The sequence below is a fragment of the Balaenoptera musculus genome, chromosome 8 (assembly GCF_009873245.2).
Source record: "Balaenoptera musculus isolate JJ_BM4_2016_0621 chromosome 8, mBalMus1.pri.v3, whole genome shotgun sequence".
NCBI lineage: Eukaryota > Metazoa > Chordata > Mammalia > Artiodactyla > Balaenopteridae > Balaenoptera > Balaenoptera musculus.
In genome coordinates this window covers 45,790,010-45,803,619 of record NC_045792.1, presented here as the reverse complement: position 1 = coordinate 45,803,619, position 13,610 = coordinate 45,790,010, and the positions used below count along the sequence as shown (strand labels likewise).

The 13,610-nt window shown below is 46.3% G+C and overlaps 1 protein-coding gene across 9 annotated transcripts in view; it reads right to left on the bottom strand.

Moving 5' to 3' along the window:
- The window catches only part of SYTL2 (synaptotagmin like 2), a 100,472-nt gene extending 88,699 nt beyond the window's left edge, over positions 1–11,773 (bottom strand). For all 9 annotated transcript variants that reach the window (XM_036859636.1, XM_036859635.1, XM_036859637.1 and 6 more), the window contains exon 1: positions 11,634–11,773. The gene's annotated coding sequence lies outside the window, so the exon portion shown is untranslated. The remainder of the gene's footprint in view (positions 1–11,633) is intronic.
- Positions 11,774–13,610: the final 1,837 nt, after the last annotated feature.

The window sequence follows — 13,610 nt, the reverse complement described above, 5'->3', positions numbered from 1 at the left end:
AGGCCCAGGTAAGGCTTAGCCACTTGTAAAAGAGCTGATATACTGATTGATTATTAATTATTTTATGAAGTCACACCATTGTGTTCAGGCAGCACAATGGGAAAAAAAAAAAAAAAAAAAGAGCACTGGCTTGGGAGTTTGGACCTAGGCTTGAATTCCAGGGTTACCACTCACTAGCTGTGTGACTCTTGACAAGTATTTCACTTCTTCTAAGTTTCATTTTCCTTAACTATATTTGTACAGCCTAAAATTCCTACCTTTGAGGATCTTTGTGAGGATTAAAGGAAATGATTCACGTTAGGCACCTAGCTGATGTCTGACACAATAGAATCTCAACTTTATGGATGCCCTGCCCACCCCTTATTTTCAGGCAGGAAAAATGTCCCAAGGAACTCAACTCCTGATTTAGAGGAATAATAAGAATGGGTGGATCCCAGGCTAATACTGCCCCTAGTTTTTCTAAGAGCCTAGTTCTGATAACTAATATTTTTAGGACTCTGACAGTACTTGGGATGTTATGAAAAATCAAACCAAGCCTCCTCCAATAGCTCTTTCTCACCCAAATTTTACAGAGAGCAATCAAGAAGGCTTCAGCTTTATCTCACAGAGCATTATGTTCATTCACATGCCCATATGCATACAGTCTTAAGAATTGGGTTCTTCTCTTATGTGAGGACCAATAACCTCTCCAAAACTTTAATAACTCTGAAGGCTTAGCTAAAAGAAAAAAGAAAAAAAAAGGATTGGGTCTGCATTTGTGGCATTTCATGGTGTGTTGAGTGGATCCCCAAGACCAGCCCCAGACTTCTGATGGTTCAGTGGGAGGACTCATAGGACAGCATACAATCATACAGCCGTGATTTATTACAGTGAAAGAATACAAAGCAAAATCAGCAAGGAAAAAAGGTAGATGGGGTGAAGTCTGGGGAAAACCAGGCATGGGCTTCAAAGAGGCCCATCTCAGCTGAGTCATACACACAAGTTGTGACAACATGTGTGAAATGTTAACAACCATGGAAGCTCATTAGAGAGTCAGCGTCCAGGGGTTTTTATTGGAGACTGGTCATGTAGATACCCCCTGCCTGGCATGTACCCAAATTCCAGACTCCCAGAAGGAAAGTAGGTGCTCAGCATAAACTGCATTGTTTGCACAGTTTAGATATACAGTGAGCTACTGGTATCATATAGAGTGATGGGAACCCTTCTGCAATCCAGGTTCCCAGATACCAGTCAAGGACCAACCTTGCAAGCAGGTGTTTCTAAGGACAAGCCGTCTCAGGCTCCCTATGTTAATTCCTTCCCGCACACACAAAGCAAAAACCCAAATATCTAATTAATAACTGCCCTCTGACCACTAAATTCTTAGAGCCCACTGACATATTGAAATTCTCATTAAAAAAAAACAGATAGTGAATATAACTCAGTGCTTCAAAATATATTCATTCAGCACATTTGTACTGTGTCAGCCTGCTGGGCTCCAGGCAGTAAGGAAATAACAATAAGTCCCTGCCCTCTAAGAAATTTCAGACCAATAGGGACGATAAGATGAGTACACAAAGAGCATTAACACAAGGTGGTATGCGATGACGACCATAAAAGAGGTATAAGCCAAACACTAAACCAGTTAGAGAAGGGAGAGGAAACTTCCTGCTGTGATGAACCAGGAAGATTTTGGTAAGAATTACCACAGAGCTGCAGTTTTAGGAAGAGGTAAGATCTGAGAGTAAGTGGCAGGGCAGGGAAGAGCTCAAGAAGGGGAATAAAAGTATCCTTCCAGGCACAGACAGGAAGCTATGTAAACAATGCACAGAGGCTGCTATAGGGAAAGGGGAATACGGTTTGAATGGAAGACTGGGTTCATAGAAGGGGATAGTGGAAGACATGAATCTAAAACACAGGTCTCAGATGTCAAACTAAGGAGATTGAGTTTTATGCAGTGGGTAATGGGGGAGTCTGTGTGTGAGTTTTTTTACTTTTCTAAACATGTTACTTTAGCATGAATGAGAGGAGTCACTATAATTGAAAGGACCAGGGCTTTTGCCTTAGATCTCACAAAAGCCGCAGAGAGCTAGAAGGTGCAAAGAGGTGAAATATAAATGTCCTTTGGGAACAACATTGAGAAGGAAGCAGTAACAATGCTCCTCAGGAGATGCAGGAATCAAACTAGACTCAAAGTTCTTAAGTCAACTGCGGGATTAGTGCATTCAACCAGAAGTGCCTGGAAGGGCAGCCAGGTTAAAGGTAAAAACTAATAGCAGGGCAGAAAATTCAGTGGCTGTGTCTAGAACTCCGATGGAGATGAGGAACCAGTGCTCAGGAAGGAGGTGGCGACTAGAATGGCAAATGTGGAGGAAGCCAGCTTAGAGGCTCAGCTACAGCAGAGGAGAAGCCAAACACTACACAAGGCAAGTCAAGAGCTATGCATTACTTCTGCCTCAAGCAAACACAACTAGGCTCTTAAGCTTGACAGAGAGATAGCACTATAAACATAAGCATGCACGCACACACACACGTGCACACTACTGAGAAGTGCTCTGTGGCCAGAGTGCCTCGGTTCAGATCCTGACTCCACCTTGTATTAGCTTTCTGATCTGAGACAAGTTACTTAACTTCTATGCCTCTGATTTCCCATCTATAAAATGGGCTCAATAATAGTACCTATCTTATAAAGTTGTGGTGAGGATTCAATGAGTTAAATCATGTAAAGAGCTTAATGCAAAGTCTGTCTGGCACATAGTGAGTGTTCAGTAATTGTTGGCCACTATTATTATATTGAGTCTCACTATAATGTCATGAGATAAAGCCAGGCAATCATTATCATCTCCATATTACTAATAAGGAAACTGAGACTCAGAGAGGAAATACTTGCCCAATTTTCACACAGTGCAGAATACAAGTTAGGATTTTATAGAGTCCAGTCTCCTTAATGAGATTTACAAAGCTCTCCATGTTCAGCCTACTCGCTACGTCTCTGGCCTCAGTTCCTGCCAACCTTGCCTTGAACGTGAAACTGTGCCCGTCACATTATTTCCTGCCCCTCTTAACTTTCTGATCCCTATTCATCCCTCAAGTCTCCTCTCAAGTGTCACCTCTTCCAAGAAGCCCTTGGCACTTGCTCCCTCTTCCCTCTCACCACCCCACCTCCCTCTATACTCACATCTGACTATTAACATCACACCATGTGTAATTATAGACGCCTGCTTTCCCCACTGGACTCTGAGCCTAAAACAATTTCTGGCACACAGTAAACACTGAGTATTTATTGAATGAACTAACTCTTGTCTCTAAGTCTGATATCCTTCCCCCCAGAGCATGCTGCCCCTTTATCAACAAACGTTCGCTATTTATTAATAGCTTAAAAAGAGTAGCAACAAAATTTCACCAAAGATCAACCAGTCATACTATACTTAAATATCAAACTAAACTTAAACACGTGGTCATTGTACCTGTAGGCAGTGAAGCACACAAACACACCCTTCAAAGAGCTGACCATTCCCACCCACAGCTCATCTGTCTTGGTGCCTGTGGTCTCAAAGGAGAGAGACCAAACCCAAATCTATCAAAGGATTCCTCCTCCGCTTGATTAACCCACTGAGAAGGACCTGGGGCTTGGCACGTGAGGAAGACAGGCTCAAAGGTCTCACATGCCAAAAGCCCAAGGTGAGGTGCCTCCAGGAGGTTAAAGGGTACATCTTGCTCCCTGTGTTCCACCTGTCAGCCTGAGACTAGCTTTCAGTTCCTGATGACTCAGAGAGTGAGATCATGGGGAAAGGTTACCAGAGAAGGGAAGAAGGGAGCACGTCCGCTCCATCCGCAGTTCCTCACACACCAAGCAAACACCTGTGCTCCATTCCACGAACATCTGTTCCCGGAAGCTTCTGACAGGTGGAGCCACATCTCCTCCACACCCTTGGCTCGGGCCACCACCCAGTTCATGTGGGAAGCAGGTGATCCTCTCCACAACTATGCAACTCTAGCGACCGAGGCTGATCTCCCCAGGGGCTCTTCCCTGAGGAACTCCAGGTATATGTCAGGTTTTCCCGTTGGTCTGGATAAAGCCGACAACACTCAGGGAAACAGAAACACAGGCCCAGAAACATACAAACACACACTTGTGTGTACTTGTGTCTGACGCTGATGGCTTGGGGAAAAGGGCCACTCAGTTTCTTGCAATTTGCCCACAGATGAGAGTTTCGTGGCCCACGCCTCCCTGCTCCTCCCCCGCCAGGAAACTCAGAGACTGCTAACCACAGCAGTGCCTGCTGAGCATGAGAAATTCTGCAAAGCACGAACCAAATTCAGCACGTACTGGGTGTCAACAATTCCCAGAACTTCAATTCTGGAAATACGGGCCTTACACATTCTTTCTGGGTCCAAGCCTCAATCGTCTTGCCAGAAGCACACCTGGGTCCTTATTAAAAGTGGTAAATACGCTTAACTCCACGGCAGGCATAGTTATCATCTTGGAATTAATCTCCAATGTGGTCCAGTCCATAAATTAGTATATGGAGTCACCATTTTCCAACACATGTGTACCTCCCTCCAGAAGTCTTGAATTAAACAGCAGCACCATCTCTGCTCCTACAAGTACCTTTTACCAAAAGCTTTAAAATATCTTATCTGTTCCCACAAGTCCAAACAAGCGTGCCTTCGATCAACCTCAGATCCACCTTCCATACTTTGGACAGTGTTACTGTCCTAAAGTCTAGTTATTTCACACACAATATTGAGACACTTCCATTAGTTCCTTGCTGCCTTCAAGATAAGAGGCAAGTTTTTAGCCTGGTTTCACCTTTGGGCATCAGCCCCCCCACGTTAAATATATGACCATTAAATATACGCCCTCATTTAATCCTCTGAACAACCTGTGAGGCAGGTCTGATCATTCCCATTTTACACACACATTGAGGAAGTGATATGCTATGGCGATAGTTGCAGACTTGGGGGACAACCAAGGTCTCAGGATGCGCCCTTCAACATGTCCCAAGATGGCAGACCTAAAACAACCCTAGAATCCATTCTATAAAGAATCTGGTGGCGCAGTGGTTGAGAATCTGCCTGCCAGTGCAGGGGACACAGGTTCGAGCCCTGGTCTGGGAGGATCCCACATGCCGTGGAGCAACTGGGCCTGTGGGCCACAACTGCTGAGCCTGCGCATCTGGAGCCTGTGTTCCACAACAAGAGAGGCCGCGATAGTGAGAGGCCCGCGCACCGCGATGAAGAGTGCCCCCCCCACTCGCTGCAACTGGAGAGAGCCCTCACACAGAAACGAAGACCCAACACAGCTAAAAATAAATAAATAAATAAATAAAATTTAAAAAAAAAAAAGTGTTACTCTTTAAAAAAAAAAAAAAAAGAATCAAAGAATTAAACTGAAAACCCAGACCCTTTATTTCTTTTTTTTTAATTCTTTTTCAAATTCTTTTCCCATTTAGGTTATTACGGAATACTGAGCAGAGTTCCCTGTGCTATACAGTAGGTCCTTGTTAGCCATTTTAAATATAGCAGTGTGTGCACGTCAATCCCAACTCCCAGTCTATCTGTCCCCCTCACCATTCCCCGCTGGTAACCATAAGTTCATTTTCTAAGTCTGTGAGCCAGACCCTTTATTTCTAAAACTCAAATGATTAGTCTAAAACCAGCAGTGGTGAAGATTCTGCCCTAAAGAATCTAACATGCCAGAGTTCAGTCTTCCTCCCAGCGCAGATGGCTGGCAGAGGGGGCGGAGTGGTTGAGGCACGGATCTGACAGGGCGCCTTGGCTTGGCCTGGGATCCAGCCCATGCCCTCAGCCGCAGAGCCCTGTGTTTTAATCAACTGACTCAGCCAGTGGCAGGAGAGACCAGGCGCCTGTGGCCGTGAGTAATGGCAGCACAAAACACATCTGTCTAATCAGAAGCTGATGGTGTCAGTTACACCAGGAGTTACAGTAAAACAATGTTCTACAAGGGAAAAAAGAACGTCTATTCACTCAGAAGTTAAGCAATGCCTTTCTTTCTCCCTCTAACTCACAATGCAAATTTGTGGAATTGTTTACTAGGTCCTATACCCCCCTCTCAAATATTTCTTGATGCATTTATAGAAAGAAGACTTATCTATGAATAACAAACCAAATCTGTTCTACTAGTTGCTGCAAAATATCTAGAAACTATGACATTAGGAAATGCTTTTATTTTGGCTTTCTTTAATCTCTATCATCATTTTGAGGGATAATGCATAGCAACGTGTTTTTGTAAGTGGTAAGTACTTCACATATGTAAAGTCACTGCAACCACCTGAGGATCATTACACCACATTTCAGCATAGACTTCATTTCAGAAGAGTGATTCATTCACTCTTCCGTTTGTTCATTTATTAATTCATTGAAAATACTTTACTAAGTTCCCATTGAGTGCCAGGCAATTGGATGCAGAATTAAACCAGAGATTCCAAGCCCTTAGAGCCTCAACCTTTTCCCAAATTGGCCTTTTCATCTCCAAGGTGTTCCAGCCACACCTGGCGCTCTCTCCTCTCTCCGGTCTCCTCTCTCCCTCCCTCGCCCTAGCCTACGGTTCTGAACCACTCTAGAGTGTGCTTCTCTCACGTTCTGCAAGGGTCCCAGCACAGGACCAATACCCAGTGGGCACTAAAGAAAAGTACTGTACTTAGTGATTTCAGAAGTGAGTACTTTGTGACACACACAGCCTTATTAACATAAATAACCTGCTTTCATTATACTTCTGTCAACCTACCTTCCCAAAAGTTGCCTCAAAGCAGTTCTCCCTCCTACAGTCTGAGGGTGTTCTAGATTAAGAGTAACAAATAGATGAGCAGAAACTACTCTCCCCTCAACGATCTATGGATCACGTGTTCTGCATGAGGGCAGTCAGCTGGGGAGACCCTTAGAAAATAATGAGGGGGCACTGAAAGCAACAGGAAGTGGGAACATTTTCTGACACCTGATTCATTTGGATTCTCTACCAAACTTTTATGTGGGCAAATGTGAATGGAAAATAACCCAGAATCATAGATTTTTAAGACTGGAAAGAACTTCATCTGGTCCAACTCCCTCTATAGATTAAAAAAAAAACAAAAACCAAGGCTCCGGGAGAGGACATGACTAAACCCAGAGCTCACAGCCTATCCGTGAGATAGGAGTGGAAGCCAAGCCACCTGCCTCCCATTACAGGGCCCATTCCTCTCGGCAGAGCTGCTCCGAGCTGGGTGAGTGCCCCCAGGGGTACATCATCACCTTTCCGGCTGCTCTCACTGCTTCCTCCCAGCATGCCTCTGCCTTGCTTTAGGCAGCTAGAGACAGCCCTCAGGAGCTCTGGGACTCCCTGTGCAAAGGAACAGCTCCCTTGAATGGCAAGCTTGTTTTTTATTCTGTGAAATGGGACTATTTTCTGTCCTTTTCTTCGCTTCAGGATTGTGATGAAGATCAGTGACATGCCAGCCACGTAGGAATCCTATATTCTTTGAAGAAAACAGAGTAGGGATCCAACAGAGCATCTGCATCATAATTAAGTCCTACTAACGTTAGGCCCAGGAGTTAGATTTCAGCATTTTTATAAAGACCGACAATGTTTTTGTTTTTTTCTACCTTTAAATTTTTTTTAAATTGCATACACACTGACATGCAATTCAAGTAACAAACAATAACACCTGCCACTTGGCCCTCCTAGTGACTTCGGTGGAGAAAAATCAAGTAGGTGTCATTATTTCCAAATTACGGAAGGAAAAACTGGTTCCCAGAAGCTACCCAAAGTCACACAGGTACTAAAATGCAATGTTGGAGCAAGGACCTTTTCTAAGGCTCTCTCCTCCTCACTGTGCTATTAGCTTTAGAATTTTCTGCTCACGTTTTGCACATCAACAACGCTGAAGAGCTACCTTTTTGTTACATCTGAGACATTTAAGATGCTTGAGTCACTTTAACAAGGAGCACAACTTGACCCCGTAATGTCAGCAGCAGCCCCACTGCGGGCACTTCTTTCTGCTGGAAACTAAATGACACAGGGGAACTCTAGGGGGTGAACTTTGGGGTTCACAAACAGGATTAACCTTTATGATGTCTTTAATTATTCATGATTTACTTTCAACATTCTTTCAAAAGCAACCTGAGATGGCTCTTAGCCCTGACAATAATACAGTCAAAAGTAAGGGTTGGGCTTCCCTGGTGGCGCAGTGGTTGAGAATCTGCCTGCCAATGCAGGGGACACGGGTTCAAGCTCTGGTCTGGGAAGATCCCACATGCCGCGGAGCAACTGGGCCCGTAAGCCACAACTACTGAGCCTGCGCGTCTGGAGCCTGTGCTCCGCAACAAGAGAGGCCGCGATAGCGAGAGGCCCGCGCACCGCAATGAAGAGTGTCCCCTGCTCTCCGCAACTAGAGAAAGCCCTCGCACAGAAACGAAGACCCAACACAGCCAAAAATAAATAAATAAATAAATAAATTTATGTTAAAAAAAGTAAGAGTTATATTCATTTGTTCTTTTTTTTTTTTAACGTACAGATGCAGAGAAAAGATTTGGAAGGCTGTATCCCAAGTTTTACATTAGTTGTTTCTGAGTACAGATGTATTATTATTAATGCTAATCTGTATTTTATCTTTTTCTACAACAAATAAGTATAGTTTTGGTAATAAGAAAACAATAATGATATCACTTACACGTGGAATCTTACAAAAGCTAAACTCATAGAAACAGAGAGTAAAACGATGATTGCCAAAGGCTGGGGAGTGGGGGAGATAGGGAGATCTTGGTCAAAGCATACAGATTTCCAGTTATAAAATGAATAAGTTCTTAAGATCTAATATACAGCATGGTGACTATAGTATGTATTACATACTTGAAAGTTGCTAAGAGACTAAATCTTAAACGTCCTCACTACAAGAAAAATAGTAGTGATATATACATGTATAAAATCATCATGTGTACACCCTAGACTTATGCAATGTCATTTATATCTTAATAAGTCTGTGGGGAGGGAAAACAATGATTGTTTTTATTTTTTAAATATGTTCTTCACTCCGAAAAATGGGAAAAGAGGTTATCACCACAGGAGGCTGGGAAGCTCTATCACTATGAACCAAGTGACTAGAAAATGCAAACAATACTTAAAGCTCCCAGACCAGAACCTTTGCCCTGTTTCTCCATTTGGGTACTCTCAGCCCCGCAAGAACATAAAGCAATATGCCAGGACACCAATTTTACACAAATATTTTGGGGAAGAAAACCATATATAAATATTTATCAGAAAAACTAAATTTGACAGACATACGGAATCAAACGAAAAAAACCTGCATAAATCCTTAAAACAATTTTTGTGCTCGCTGGGGCCAATCTGAACTATAACCCAACCCCCAGGAGCACTTGTCAGGCTTCTTTTGCTATTAGAGACTCTTCTAATGGAGAAGTTTGGGAAGCCCTAAGGCAAATAGTACCATCTTATTTCCCCCCTTTTTTGAGAGAGCAGAAACCTGATTAAAACTAAGTCACTTTTCCTTTTAACTTTTTTAAAAAGTCAAATTTCCCTTCATCTACTATCTTTAAAAACTCCTTTATAAAACAGGTGGCAGCCAACACATTAGCAGGGAAATCTGTAAGCCCACAGGGGCACAGTTCGCCCTACCTTCCTTGCCCAAGGGGGAGAACTACCTGGCCTGGCATCCCGGGTTCTGAGGATGGTGAGGGCCCAGGCTGCCCCAGGGGCCGCCTCACATTTCTTCAGGACAGCAGACCACTCTGCACAAGGTGCTAATTCATTCATTCCACAAATGTTTATTGAGCGAAGCCTGAGAAAGGCCTCTTAGGGGACAGTGGGATCATTCACAAGCCAACGGTCAGGTCTAATGGATCAGCTGTGGACAATCAATCTTTCATGAGACCTCAAGCCACCTCCAGGATAAAGCAAACAGGGCCCTCATCCAGCCCACTCACCAGCAGCTGGGTGGGGTCAGGCAGGCGTTCTGGAATGGGACTGCTGCTTGAGAGAGGCTAAGGCATCACTGATGCCCACCAGAATGACTGAAACGCCTGCATCATAAATGACCTAACACCTCTGGAGTGCTTTGAATGGAGTCTGTCACCTCGTGAGAACTCAATAACAATCATTTTTGCTGTCACTGTTCCAACTTGCCCTTACTCAAGGAGCACCAAAAAAGGGAAAAGAACACAGGTTTTAAAATGAGAGAGATTGGATTTGAATCCCAGCTCTGCCACTTACTAGCTATGTGACTAAGGGAAGCCATCTTTCTGAGCCTCAGTTCCTCATTTGTAAAATGGGGTAAATATCAGTATACCAGCCCTCACGTGGCTTTGTGAGAACTAAGGACGTGTTCCATGCAAAGAAGAGTATCTGGCCCATAAGTGCCCGCCAAAAGGTCAATATTGCCACTGCCCTGCCCCCCTCCTCCGCTGCTCTTGATGGGCCCTGGAATCTAATTTCACCTGGATACCACACTAAGGGCTGAGGGAAAGAGAAGGGAGAGAATTGCTGGAGACCTTCCACAGAAACCCACCAAAGTCCTCTGCTGCTTTCAAGCACCCTCCTCTGTTTGGCTGCTCCATCCTACTGACAGTTGGCTGCATAGCTGAGAATGGCTGCCAAGAAGGGGACGGGAAGCCGAACAACAGTTGGAATCCATCCCACCTTCCAGTGTTTGTCTGTCTGTCTGTCTGAAACCCCATGGGGCTTCCTCTGCACATCCTTGCATGGTAGAGGCTGACAGTGTGATTCATAGTCTGTTCTTATCTAGGTTTCCATCTCAACCCAGAGCCCAAAGCCCTGGAGGCTGCTGGTCACAAACCAGCACTCAGTGAAAATGAGGACTTTTCATTCAGGCAGGAAGTGGAGCCCCTCAAAGTCAAAGGGGATTTATAAAGGGAGGAGGGAGGAAAAGGAAGAGGGAGGAGGATGGCTGCACAGAGAGAGGCCCACTTCCTACATGCTGGGAGAGCCCTCTGTCCTAGCTGCTGAAGCAGTTGGTTTTCTACTTTGAAAGATAATAAATCTCATTCCTGTAATTTATAACTCACCACGGGACAAGGTCTGAGTGTAGGAGGAGAACTCCAAAACAAATCTGCTTATTTTCCAGGTAGAAATCATCAGCACCCAACTCCCCCTTCCCGACCCCACACCTGTAGATAGGTCCTAACGCCCTACCTTACTCCACCTGAGCAATCTAGGGACAGTTGCTCTGTAGTCAGGGCCACCCAGCAGCCAGCCCCAAGCCCAGGCTCAGTCCTCGAAAGCCCCAGGAAACGCGACAGCCCACGGAACCGCCGCCTACCCAAGCACCTCGGCTCCCTGGAGACCGCCCCCTGGGCAGCGGAGCCGGCTCTTTCGTGAGTGGGAAATTGAGAAAGGGCGCTTGCAGTGTGCCAAAACGAAGTTCACGTTTTAGAACTCAGAAGACCAGAAAAGCATCATCATTCAACACCAACTCCCTCATTTAACGGAGGAGGAAACACAGACCCAGAGAGGGAAAGAAAGTTGCCCGAGGTAACACAGCGAGTGGGCATATTAGTCGAGGCTAGAGCCGGGCGCGCTGCCGGGCAGGGACAGCCTCTCGCCGCCTCCCTCGTGCTCTTGGCCGCAGACCCCGGCCGGTTGGAGCAAACCCCGCAACCCCGAGCGCGGTGCGGCGCGTTACCTTCCTCCGGACTGGGCGCTGCGAGCTTCCTCTCCCCCGGCGAGGTGCTGGCGGCTCTGCCCGGCTCGCTCGCCCTGCGGTCCAGGTGCCGCCCGGCCGCTGTGAGCGATGGGAGGCGCGTGCGGACTCCCCGTCGGGCGGCGTGCGGGCGCGCAGGGGCCACTCCCGGACGCACGGGCCAATAGCTCTGCGCCCGCGCCCGGCCCGCCCCCGCGCCCCGCCCCGGCCCGGCCCGGCCTCCGCTGCCTTGGACTCCAGCCCTCTCTCGGGTCCTTCTCCCACCCCTCCCCGCCCCCCTCCTGTTTCTTCTCTCCCCCATAGCTCCCCATCTTGGCTTCCTTCTCAACAACTTTTACCCCGAAACAACTTTTTCACCGTGCAGATAAAGAATGCAACACATTTTTTGAGCACTCTGCTTTAGGGGTCCTTGGAGCCCGAGAGCGTGGAGCGCCAGGAGACCTTCCACTCAGAGAGCGGGGTCCGCCCCGGCGCAGTGGAAAGGAGCTCACAGTGGTACGGAACAAGGTGCTTTCACCACTCCGGACGTCAGCTTCCTCACGAGTAAAACAAACAAAAATATTTCACAGGTTGTTGAGAGGATTAAATGAGCTGATGATTTTAAAATGTCTAATACAATAATACCTGGATAAGCGGTGAGGGTGATGTGTACGGCCTGAGCCACCCAATGGATGCGCAATGAGGACTGGTACACTGCTGGAAGGTGCTGGCTGGTGGAGAGGCAGGCACGCCTTTAAATACAATATTGTATCAGGGCCAGTTGAAAAAAAAGTTACCGATGCTGGAGCCAGACCAGGCAAATTTCCGAAATTGGTGAACTTTAAGGCCTTCTGCTTCCTCATCATCTCCCCAGTTACTGTTGAACATCCAGTTGAGTGTAGCCCAGGTCTGCCTTGGGTCCTTCCAAAGATCTTCCTTCTCCCGAACTTACAAGTGCTGATACCCAAGTGTCTTCGTTTAGCGCTGGGTGCAGGACTGCTAATCGACCTAGGAATCCTTGCATCGGGTTAATGGGCGTATTTTGGCTCTCACCCAAGCTTTGAGAGCCTAGTGTGTCCCCCGTGCTGAGTGAGCACTCCGGATGCAAAAGAGGATTAAGCCTTTGAAGAGACAAATTTGTAAACGATTTCAATTTAGGGTAATAACTGCTATAATAGGTGTACAAAGTGTTATAGAGTCGCATACACTGGGGAGAGGAGAGCAGTAAAAGCTTGAATACAAGTGCGACCAAGATAAGTCTTGAAGGAGCGCTATAACTTAGGTCAGGTGGACGCAAAGAGGACATGAAGATGCCTGTCATATGCCTGGCTATTGCACAGAGTGAGTGACAGGGGGGCAGAGATGAAGCTAAGGAGGAAGGCAGACAGATGCAGGAGGAGTAGCTGTGCCTCTCTTGCTGAGGGAAGCAGGCTGTCATCATCCTGTCGGTGATGACTGCTGGTGAATGATTTTAAGCAAAGGAGTGGCATGACCTCATTTGCTTTTGGTGCCTCAATTTCAGTGTCGATTGCACCTGCCTTGTTTATCTCCTTCCTGCTCCTCTCCAGCCTGGAGGGCAGGCACTGGGTCTTGCCCTGCCCGCCCCCCGCCTTGATGGTTGCCTTGCATCACCTGGTACAGGGCTTTGAGGGAAACTGATACTCGCTACTCCCAGCGTCACTCCTCTCCAGCAAACAAACAGCAACTCCCAACTGCAAAGGAGGGTCTAAGGCTTCTCACTTCAAGTTCTGGGGCAGGCAAGTGGGGGAGAAATTTTGAGGTAGGGTCTTGTCAGCGACCCTCAACTCATCCGAAGTGGCCATATCGCTCAGAGGTTAAAAGCTAGAGCTCTGACATCAAATGGCCAAGGTTCAAATACTGTCCCCACCACTTTCTAAGAGGACCTGAGCTCAGTTGCATAACCTCTCTGTGCCTCAGTTTGTTCATCTGTTAAAGAGATGATAATCATGCCCCTCTCTA